The sequence below is a fragment of the Haliotis rubra genome, unplaced genomic scaffold (genome assembly GCF_003918875.1).
Source record: "Haliotis rubra isolate DU_JTF1 unplaced genomic scaffold, ASM391887v1 Scf616, whole genome shotgun sequence".
Classification (NCBI taxonomy): Eukaryota; Metazoa; Mollusca; class Gastropoda; order Lepetellida; family Haliotidae; genus Haliotis; species Haliotis rubra.
In genome coordinates this window covers 608,653-620,931 of record NW_025767320.1, presented here as the reverse complement: position 1 = coordinate 620,931, position 12,279 = coordinate 608,653, and the positions used below count along the sequence as shown (strand labels likewise).

The 12,279-nt window shown below is 40.1% G+C and overlaps 1 long non-coding RNA gene across 1 annotated transcript; it reads left to right on the top strand.

The window, feature by feature from the left end:
* The first annotated feature begins 2,047 nt into the window (after positions 1 to 2,047).
* LOC124256063 lies at positions 2,048 to 4,981 on the top strand. The gene is made up of 3 exons (XR_006892811.1): positions 2,048 to 2,105; positions 3,590 to 3,690; positions 4,883 to 4,981. It is a non-coding gene; the product is annotated as an uncharacterized LOC124256063 (long non-coding RNA).
* The last annotated feature ends 7,298 nt before the right edge of the window (positions 4,982 to 12,279 follow it).

The following is a 12,279-nucleotide window of genomic DNA, read 5'->3' as shown; positions in this document are numbered from 1 at the left end:
CATGCTCACAGGCAAATCTGAAGGTAAGTGTGTGGCTGACTGAGCGAGTTGGTTCAACGTTATATGAAACAGTGTTTAGGTTATGTCATGGTGTGTAATATGTAACGACATTCCACTCAGATAAACATATACTTTTCATCAAAAGTTTACACTCACCAGTGTAAATATAGCCACTTACTTCAGGCAACTGTTCTAAACTAAATTTTGCAAAATATTCCATACCGTTTAAGAGTACTGTTTACACACGAACTGATGTATTGTAAAACAAATTCGTAACGTTGAAAAGATTATTGTCATCAGTTCAGTAAATGATGAAAATCAGTGAAACTTGGCGAATTCTTAACAAAACACAACGCAGCTGTTCACATGCTCGATATTTGCACATGCTTTTCAGCAATTTGATGCATGATCCTCGTGCAATTCATCTGCATAATGTGTGCAGTTGGTTCCCCCATGTAATACTATATGGTCAATCTTCGATGTAACCATATAGTATTACATAACATATAGTGAGTGTTTTAAGTGAGTCTAAACTTTTGAAGAGAAGTATAGAATAACCCGACAAATCTCTTATTAAAATCAATAGTAGCTCGCATTAGATATAAAATTTTACAGAGTGCATTGCGACGATTAAGATGACACTGGTAGTCTTTAAATAGTTCAAAACGTTTAATTAGTTTATCACTAGATTGTCTGGCCCAGACTCGATTAGTTACAGACTGTCGCTGTATGGCTGGAAAACAAAACTCACTCCTCCTATATAACATATGTTATATTTGGGATTACACTTTCTTAGTAAAGTACAGATTCTAGTACTTTTGTTGGGTTGAGTCCAAACCGGGATTCGAGCCCGCACCCTCAGAGTCAGGCACCATATCGTCAGCACACAAAGTCAGCGCCTAACCCATTCAGCCACCGCCCCTTTCACAAAATAAAAGTCGGACAACTGGTAGGCTAGACTGCGGACTTTATGTACCCCTCCGATAAGTGTAAATTGGCACGGCTTCAACGACCGAAGGCTATGATTACACAATGCCATTTAGAAAGTGGTTAAATGTAACATATGTTATATTTGGGATTACACTACACAAAAGTACTAGAATCTGTACTTTACTAATAAAATTTAATCCCAAATATAACATTTAAACACCATCTGTGATACTCTAGTTATTTTACAGTCCTTCGATGACTGTTTATTTAACAACATATATTCATTGTGTATGGAAAACCTGTCTCGTCACTATATGGCTGAAATATTGCCGAGGTGACGTTAAATCACTCACTCACTCACTCACCCAAATATGTAACATTTGACCACGTTTTAAATGGCATTGTGTAATCACCCACTCCTTGTCATGACAGTGTTATGTTCGTCTGCTGGTTACAGAAACCGTCCATCAGATATGTACTAAATGTGCCATTACCTTATGGAAGACACAGCTCTGATATGCAGCTCGTGTATGGTGACGAGGTACGACTAGCCTAGATTCCTGTGATGGGAATTTCTGATTTTACAGTTGACTTCCCATCTATTAGTCGGCTTGATTTTTAGTTTGCCTCTATTCATTCCTTGGTATAATCTGACGGAAACTTCTATGGCCTTTTCACATTGGTCATCATGTAACTAATAATATTTTTATGGATGGCATTATTATATTCGGATATGTAGATATCCTTATTCTTTCGTAAGAAAATTTTGTGACAGCTACAGCAGATGGATCAAGCACTTTATTCATCCTCGGAATAAATAGAATATGTTAATACTTTACTCTTTAGGCTTTGATCATGTTGTGGACTGTTGTGTTGTCGTGGGTGCCCTTCTTCTTCTGAACTTAATAGTCAGGCATAGTATTATGTGAGGACTTGACTGACGAATAACTGCTCTGTTTAAGGTGAATTCCTCAAGTTTCTTGTGAACATGCAACAGGCGAAGCGTGTCCTTGACATTGGTATGTTTACCGGATACAGCGCCCTGGCAATGGCGGAAGCGTTGCCCCCAGACGGGGTGGTGGTCACCTGCGACGTTGAGCACACTACCTTGAGAGTAATCAGTCGGAAGGAGTTCGACAAATCTCCTCACGGAAATAAGATTGACATTAGAATAGGTGAGTTTGTTTCGGAATATAATTCATTATGTCAGGACGAGTAGGATTTCTTCGGTGTCTATATTCACATCAACATTTTAAGGGTCCAACGAGGCTGGCTGCTCATCAAATATGTTTATGTCACAGGGCATCGTTTCGCCTGACTGAGTGTATTTGCAACAAATTTGCAAATGTGGCGCAGCATACGCTTTCCGTTAAGTGAACACCCGGTGTCAACACTATTTGATATTAATTCATAATCTATATATAGATAATGTTGTTGTTTTTCTTGTATGTAAAGATACTTTCCTTTACATTAATCAATGTGTAATGAGTAATCTCTTTATATAATCAGTGGGGGCTAATTACAGGTAAACCGATGTCTGAGTATTCAGCAATATACACACATTCTCAGTTCAGGATGGAATACGTATATGCGCGAAACTTCTTTTATTTGTCTAATACATAGTGGATGAAGTCATTGACAAGACGCTCCAGAACCTGCATTGAAACACACATTAGTTAAAACATCAAACGTTTACTGTACCCATGAACAATTATTAATTCTCTTACCATTATTCCGTTCGGTCAGTTAACGGTTCATATGCATAATAGGGCCGACTATAAACCGTGTATAACGGGGATCTTTATCATAACGGCTCTCAGCATACACAGGTACAGTGATTCAGCAAACGAGGCACTTTTAACAGGAGGAGTTAACATCATATTGAAATCAACTTCATAACGCGGTTTCTAATTGCATGCCTATTGGGGCATCTGATGCAACTTCCTAATTGGATGTCTTTTATGTATCTAAAGCAGTATAACTTATACTCAAAGGCAAACGGTCTTAATAAAGGAAATAAAGAGACAAGAAATATAGTTTCGTGCACGTGTTAATTCTAAGCAACATACTGCTATACGACATTTTATGACGAGCTTGTTTAGAACAAGCAAAGATTCAGCTTCATCGCCGTGTAAGTAAGTGTTATTCATTGGTTCAGTCTGTAAGATAGATACATGTCAATAAATGTCAGAGAACTGATGTTGTTCATCTAAACATGTGACATATTTTACATGTGTGAAACGAAAGATGAAGTACTGAATTTTAAACTCGCATGGTGTCTCACTTTTGACCGTGGTAGTTGATTGGTTTAGGGCACAAAACTGTAAATATCATGGGGTTGTGACACACAAAATATAACGACACTTTGAAAGTATTTCATCAATATTGTGAATAATGTTCCAGGTAAGTGATTGCATTTAGTTTTACGCCGCACTCAGCAATATGTCAGCTTTATGGTGGCGGTCTGTAAATAATCGAGTCTGGACCAGACAATCCAGAGATCAACAGCATCAGCATCGACCTACGTCACTGGGATACGATGACATGTGTTAACCAAGTCAGCGAGCCTGACCACTGATCCCGTTTGTCCTCTCTTACGGAAAGCATCGGTTACTGAGGATCACTTCTAACCCGGATCTTCACGGGTCAAATGTTCCAGGTAACGCCAACGATACGATGCTGAATATGGCGAAGGAAGGACAAACATTTGACTTCATCTTCGTGGACGCAGATAAAGACAACTACGTAACGTATTACAATGTGAGTAACGATGACACTTGTGTTGTTTTGTCATGGTGTTTGATACTTTTATCCATTGGTGTTTGATTGGCGGGACCCTGCCAAGAATCCACGCTCAGGAACCAAGAAAGGCAATCAGCTGACCACTTCGATACATCTGGTCGCCTCTGGCACCAAGCATAGTTGATGGGTACCTCTAACCCAGAATATCTACCTGGTTTATTTACTGTACATAACTACTGTACCTATAGTATGAACAGGTGGACAGTAACGTGGCAAGAGGTTCAAGTTTGACCCGTAACGTGAATAAATGAATGCTATCGCCTTTAACCTTCGTAGAACGAGACAACTTCTTGACATCGTCTGGGCACAAAACTCGGCTTTGACGGTGGCCACTCCTCTTGTAGAGCTCTCAAATATTGTTTTGCAGCGTCATTAGTGAGTGAGTGAGTGAGTATGGTTTAATGCAGCTTTTAGCAATATTCCAGCAAATATCATCGACGGGGACTGCAGAAATTGAGCTTCACAATTCTATCCCGTGGGGAGAGCGTGCGACGTGAGAGCGAACCACGAGGCTACCCCACCGTTCATTAGGCGTTATAGGACATTTGGACTTTGGTCCATGTTCACCTTGTATGTTCAATCTACACTGAGGTAACTACATTTAGTTGGCCCAGGGAATACCCAGATGTGCTTCCCAAATATTAACCTGACTGGCGAGTTTATCTGAGCTGGCGAACTAACGACAAAACCTACGCGGAGACCACACGACAGGATTCAAACCCATCACGTTAACCAACCATTAGTTATCATCAAAATGGATGGGGTCTGTCCCATAGCTCGCTGGCGGGCCAGCTCACGTACCACCATTCTACCGGATGGCATATCAGTTGCGCTTTCAGGAGTTGCTGCTACTGCCCACAATGAAATCTCCAAGCCATCTGTGATGATAGATCTTTCAATCTTGCTGTTAGTTCAAGCAGGTAATCGTCTGTAGCCAATGGGCCTAACGCCGATTTTACGAATGCCAAAGGTCTGGAACTTTCCGGAATACTGCGAGAACACCATCTCTGCACATCCCCGATTTGTTTCGCGTTATTAGGTTAATACGATTGTTAGGTGTCTGTAAATAAGAACAAGGAGTCAGTATGAATGTAATACCAAGATATATCCCCTTGACAAACCGTTGACATGTATGTGCTGTTTTTGTCAGACCATCATGGATCACGGCCTTCTGGCGGCTAACGGGACGATCGCCTTCGACAACGCTCTTCTTAGTGGCCTTGCATATCTTAATACTGACGTCCCTGTTGATGGCCTCGAACAGGGCTCGTGGGGAATGACTCGAGGGTCAGAAGGGTAAGAATGACTTAAAGCAAAGGACGTTTTATTTATTTAAACTCATAAACTCATATGTTTAATATGCTATGGGATGTTAATTTCAAGGCAGTAAACGTTCTGTTTGGATCTTATGCTTTCTGTTTCTGTATAATCATATGATTCTGTTTCCAGTAAGTATGTACATGTTTCGAATGTTAAGTCAAATTTCGTTTGTATACATTATTATAAATCTGACATTAATTGCAATGCTGGGGTACTTTGGCAAATGACGTTATATTTACTTTATGGGTGAAATGCTGGGGTATATATTGGGGGCTTCAATTCCTAACATTCCAATCAGAACTATGGACTAATGTCTTTTGTGTTTATTAATAGGGATATATGCGCGAAACGGATAACTGACAGAATAAGAGAAGGATTTTGATTTCGAAGCTTGCTTAATTTTATTCGGGTGTATGAAGTTAGCTTAATGATTGGAAAGAAGCTGTTATAAAATGTGTTTAATATGAACTGAATTAACCCTGTCCACGAAATGTAGAATATCCTGACTCAATATTAACGACGTTTCTCAGTTTAGTGATTTCATTTCTCAGCTTTCCGTCTTCATGTAGTGTTACAAAAACGGTAAAACTCCTTTCAAGTATTAGTTTGAGCCGGGGGAGATTTGTGAAGATGGTACTAATGCCCGACATATAGGAAACGGAAATTGAACAAGCTAAGGGGTAATTCACGCAAGAAGAACAGCCGCTTAAATCCATTGCGTTGAAGAAGCGTACGTAAAAGGTGAAAGCAATGCCTGTTCGGAGGCATGACATATATAACTGGTATATAACTATGCGCAAACAATACCAATGTTCTTTACTAGGTACTGTTACCAGTGCGAGATGGCATACTGCTGGTACGCCCAAGTGAAGCTGATGTGACGGGACCACGCTAAGACCAGGGGCTCCTTTCAATGAAGCAACCTTTACTAAGGTTAACCTTAACTCCCATTCTTTAACATTACACTAAGGCTACCTTAGTGACTTATTATCATCTTAGTGCTTTAGGTTAACTTGTTGCTTCTGTTTGAAAGTTTTTCACAACGCAACACACAATTCCATCCCGAAATTCCTCCATTTTTGTCAACAATGAAAAGGAGCGGAAACTCTACTTTACACTCTGTAGATGCACTCGGTAGTTTACAATCATCACAAACAGCCTCTACAACCACATATCAATATGCACTCTGAATTCACTTATTGGAACGTATATAAAAGAAATACACCTGGTCATGTAAAAACTGACACTACTACACATTAGTACCGTAAAAAATGTGTGCTTGGCATTAACTTTATCCGAACATATTTAACCTTTCCTTACGAACCGGACATCTAGGTAATTTTCTTATACCAAGCGAAGCAATACAACTCGACACGTTTTTACTGTTTAGATTTAAATGTTTTAACATTTGCTGTATTTTCCCGGATGTTTCATGTTTCAGATATATACAATCAGATGTATCAATCACTAAATGATCAAAATCAGTAGAAATAAAATAGTCAAATGAATCTACGTATGGTGTTGATTATCTTGTACGTTTTCCAAACAACGAACCCTGAAAACATTGTTTGATGATGCCCTGCGAATCAAACTGACATCCAGTGTAGTCCTTAAGACGTTTAAATATATAGAAAAGTCAACAAAACAGTGACGGCCACAATTACCCCTATAGTCCTACAGTTAGAGCCAAACACACCATCGGGCGACTGCAGACATGGGACTCGTCTCCTGTCATAGCTAGTTTCTCCATGTATCACCAAGCACCATTACAATACTACGGGACTTATGGAACGCAGGAGGGTACAACACGTGCAGTCCCTAGATCCGGTCGACCACGTGTCACACCTGCAGTGGTGGGCACGTTCATCCGATTCGTCACTTATACACATTAAACATGAATAGTGTATCGGAATATGCTGCGATGAATATATGTACACATTATGTGCCCAAATTGTCTCAATTTTCATGATTGCAGACATTTCGGTCGCGTCTGGTTATGGATAATAAAGAATGCGTTGCTTACCTTATTGATGTCCTGTTGCTTTAGTATTTTGTTATATGTACCATGGAGACCAGTACTTGTAAACGCTTAGGTAGCGACCCATAAAGTACATACTTTGCACACATATTTCCACACACACACACACACACACACACACACACACACACACACAACACACACACACACGCATGTTAAAGGTAGTAACCGGGGACACTAAAAACACATGCAACTGGGGACTTTTTCCCTTGTTGGTCTAGAGCTATAAGATTTACAAGAGTTGCCTACCCGGCTATGTAACGTACTTCGGGATGTTGACAGAAACTCTAGGAAATTTTAAAGCAAGAATGATTTTTTACATTGGAACCGGGGTCACACACGAAGAGTGTGTGTGTAATTTTCACCGTGCAACCGGGGACAGTGTGTATAATTTTCACCGTGCAACCGGGGACAGTGTGTATAATTTTCACCATGCAACCGGGGACAGTGTGTGTAATTTCACCATGCAACCGGGGACAGTGTGTGTAATTTTCACTGTGTAACCGGGGACAGTGTGTGTAATTTTCACCATGCAACCGGGGACAATGTGTGTAATTTTCACCGTGTAACCGGGGACAGTGTGTGTAATTTTCACCATGTAACCGGGGACAGTGTATATGTCTTCACTAAGCAAATGGGGACAGTGTGTATAAGAAACGGGGACAGAGTTTAGAGGAATTTGCTAAGCAAACGGGGACGTGTGTATAAAAATTGTTCTGGCAATCGGGGACACTTTATAATGTTTAACAACCAAACCTGAACAGTGCTTATTTGATTTACTCAATACAACTAGGGAGTGTGTATAGGAATTTGTTCTGAGCAGCCGGAGTTCGTAAAAATAGAGTTGATTTGTGAACCAATGTCAATATCTGATTTAAGATCCCTCCTCGTTTATGCTTGGGGAGAGTACACCCTCGGGAAGAAAGCATCGGAAAGCTACTTTGGAAGGGAGATCGTGTGTGGGGACTATTTTCGAGACAAAAATTGTCAAATCTACTGTATTTTAAGGTATGTTGTATGAGAAAAATGAAGAGCGGCCTAATGCAGCACACAGAATATATAACTGAAACAATACGGACCATTGCAGGCAGTCATCTAGTCCCCGAAATATTTTGATATTATAATTATATTTTGATGTTATATAATAAAGTTTAAGTTAAGACATTTACATTTTAATTCTTAGGCGCCTCAACTGGAGGCAGCTTAGCTTATACAGACTTTCTTGAAACTAATCTGGACTTGAAATTTTCTCTCATTTATCATAAACAGATAAATGGATGGCAAGACTAGAAAAGTCCTAATGGCTTAAAATGATTAATGACAATTATATTAATTAACGGCTATTAGGCATGAGTGTCCAAGGTGACCTTGTTGACGGGAATATATGTTGCTGTTTGATGTTATTGTTGTCGCCAAAGAGTGTTCAGTAAAAGAACTGTCCTCGGTCAAAAAAAGTATCGGTAAAAAGTCCTAAATGTGCCTTGTTAAAAAACTTCCGGTAATAAGTCCTCTTTTCAGTTATTATTTTTCTATTGACATACATACAAAAGATATATGATATGTCGTGTCATGACGACAGCTTGTTGATATGACTTAAAGTCTGCATCTTGATCAAGACAGTTCTATTTGAGAGTTCTTCATGTTTTTATCAAAATCTTTGATGTCACTCTTATCAAAATACATAAGTTTTTTCTGCATTAGACTTTTTTAACTGGTGCTTTTTATTACCGAGGACTTTCTTATAATTTTTCTAATAATCTCGCCAAGGATCTTTGCTCACATTGCATCTCATAGGTGATGATAATTCCGATCACCAGACAGTATAAAATGACAAATCAAAGGCAGAGTCAAGTTGAACAATGTATTGTAGACTTCAGGCTTCCAAATTCAGAAACTCCAAGACGAAGTTATAGTTCTAAGGTCCTATGTCTAAGTTCAATCTAACTATCAAAAAGTCTCAGCTGTTCGTGTGGCGAAAGCAGACCGTCGGTGTGCATGCGTCAATTAAAGTCGTGCATCACTGTAATATTTTAGATAACTTATTTATCAATTTCACAATGCCATTTCAACAACTTACGGCCAAAGAGGTGTGCATACAAAGGTAGCAGGACAATTGTAACCGTGACATTTCCCACCCAGTCAAGTGCTAACTGGACAATTGTCATCTTGGACAAATGCCACCAAACCAACATATTAAAACATTCGATTTCATGACAAGAAGACACAGACAACTGTATCCAAAAAACTTATAACATGGTGACACATCATTATCTATCTAAATGTCTATTGGTATATATCTGCATTCGGGAGCTGTTTTTATAGCTTATATTACAAACATCACCTGATATGACAAGCTATAGAACACATGTTCAATATACATTGTTTGTATTTGATCAATATTAACGCAAACATATACACTGTCAAGTGTATATTTGTTTGTTAAGGAACTTTCTTTGCCAAAGTACGGTTCCTAACAAAGTCCTTGACGTTTCGCCACGAACGTTCTCTCAGACACGGTTCCTGTGATAGGCACCTATCAATCTCCCGTTTTCCGGAAGTTTCTTTAACATAATATTTCTCCTCGAAATGTTTGATAACGGCAGCTTTCTCGATTTCGACCAGGGTCGTTTGACCAATTTTGAAGAACCTGTTAAATAGAAAAGGATACAAATTATTCATTGCCGACAAACCTACAAACATGTATTCCATACCCGTGCCAATGACACGTGTCGCGTAATACCAACTCGGAGCATACCCAAGGTAATAAATAAATGCAGAAACATACCAGTTTGATTTTTAAGTAAATGAGCTGCATTGTCACTTATAGTGAGTGAAATGGCCAGTAATCAGAAATTATTGTTCACTTATCATTAACAAACACGTGAAATATTTTGTTTTGTAATAAATGTTCATCTCATTCACCTTTCGTCCTACGTTTTTTGCTTGGTGCCACTTCGACGCCAGGGCAATCCTCGTCACTGGATTCATTTCCGTCTTGAATGATAGACAATAGGATAGTATTTAGTGATGGCAATAAATTATGTTTTCTTTATACATACACTTGTTCCATTATCCATGTCCCATGAAGTTAGCCAGGATGTTCAGTTCGTGGTCTCTGAGATTTAGAATCTGTGACAAAGTCCCAATTTGTTTCCTGAGTTTTGTTGACCGAAGAAGTTCTGGCTCCTCTGCGCCACATTGTTGACTGACTTCTCGCAGTACGTCCGAATATGGCCGAGGGAACCATAGTGGTTTCTTGCAAACACATGTGTGTTTTCATGGTGGACGCCAGCTATGTCTCTCTTGGCTAACAAGAGATTGACCCAACTTGTTAATTCTGATGTGAAGATCATTGGAACGGTCCTTCCTCGCTTACCGATGATCTCCACCCTCTGTAGTTTATGACAAAGGTCCTTCTCAAGTGGGGAGAGACTTTCCATTGCATCTCCTTGGCGTGTAAGACTTAACTTCTGAAAATCCTCAATTTGTAACTTCGATGCCTCACCTTGTCTTCTCCGATTAAATAGAATGACTCGTGCCAGTGAAGCTTCGTTGAGGATCTGCCATGCATTGACATCGTCAGATTGGTGTAAGGTAGCTGCCGCCTTGTTGCCAACAGACCGGAGGTATGCTGATAACAACATCGTATCTTTGACTAAAGGTACAAACTTAACCTTGTTCCTGCTTCTTTCATTGAGTGTCCTGTTAGCATGGGCGCTGACTTCATAAGGCCATTCCATTTCGATTAGATCAAGGAAATCATGGGCTTGCTGCTTTAGGTATTCATCTTGTGAAATCATGGCGTCTCTTCTTACAATGCCCGCGCAAGTCTTCAGTGACCCTCCTAGTTTTTTGGCTAATGACGGAGTGTCATAAGTATGAGTTCTGTCATTAAAACCAGCTATTTGTCTTGCTGAAGTCACAACCTGTTGGAACGAACCTGGATTAATGAAACTTTGCAAGTCTTCACCTGATGGCCCGACAGTAGCTCTTAGATTCAACAGAAGTCTCCCCAGTTCCCTCAGTGTATTTCGGATAAAAGCAAACTGGTCATTGTCGTGTCCATGTTTAAGAAAGAGTCTTTCTCCAAATTTCCGAATCAAAAGGTCACCTTTACAACAGAGACCAATGCTGTCTGCCCTCATAGTGGTGAATATTGCGTTGAATCCTCTTGATGAGCTCTCTGGGGCTGGTAACAATAAACGAGCTCTTTGAAGTACCCGTTTATGTTTTTTTTGTGATGGAGCAAGACCACATTGTTTAACGTGTTGCCAAAGTTCTTTCTTTACATAGTAACCCAGGCAGTGTTCACAGGGAACATAATCACTCCAGGATGTATTTCCACTTGGTCTGTAGGCGACTATTATTTCTCCTGAACCCCTTTTAATCACCTCTGTGTTATGAAGGTGACTTCCTAGATTCCTCAGCTTGGTCATGATTCTGGTTCGTTCGACTTTGTTGCTAGTAGCAAGATACTTTGCTACCTCGGCTTCTTCTTTGTGCTTGCCTTCCAGGTGTCTTGGTAACTTTGACTGTTTTGAAAGACAGTACGGACAGTGAAATGGTTTGTCGTATGACCGGCCATTTGCATTGTTCGTAGTTGTAACTAATATATTTGGAGGAATTGCCGCTGTCTCACACGGCAAGGCTTTTGCTTTTTGAGACATAGGATAGATGTACGAATCCCCTGAATCGCTTTCAGAATCCTCTATCTTGTAACTGCTCCCCGAATCACTCCATGCTTGTTCCGAATTTGTTGAACTTTCCCAAGTGTCTTGAGTCTCCCCTCGAGAAGTTTCGTCAACTGCAAATGGCGCTAACGGAACTGGTGACTGTTTGATAGAATCATTTGCAGTTGTAGATATTTCCTCAGCAGTTTCCGTAGTGCCTTGAGTCTCCCCCCGAGAAGTTTCGTCAACTGCAAATGGCGCCAACGGAACTGGTGACTGTTTGCTAGAATCATTTGCAGTTGTAGATATTTCCTCAGCAGTTTCCGTAGTGCCTTGAGTCTCCCCCCGAGATGTTTCGTCAACTGCAAATGGCGTCAACGGAACTGGTGTCTGTTTGCTAGAATCATTTGCAGTTGTAGATATTTCCTCAGCAGTTTCCGTAGCCCCTTGAGTCTCCCCCCGAGATGTTTCGTCAACTGCAAATGGCGCCAACGGAACTGGTGTCTGTTTGCTAGAATC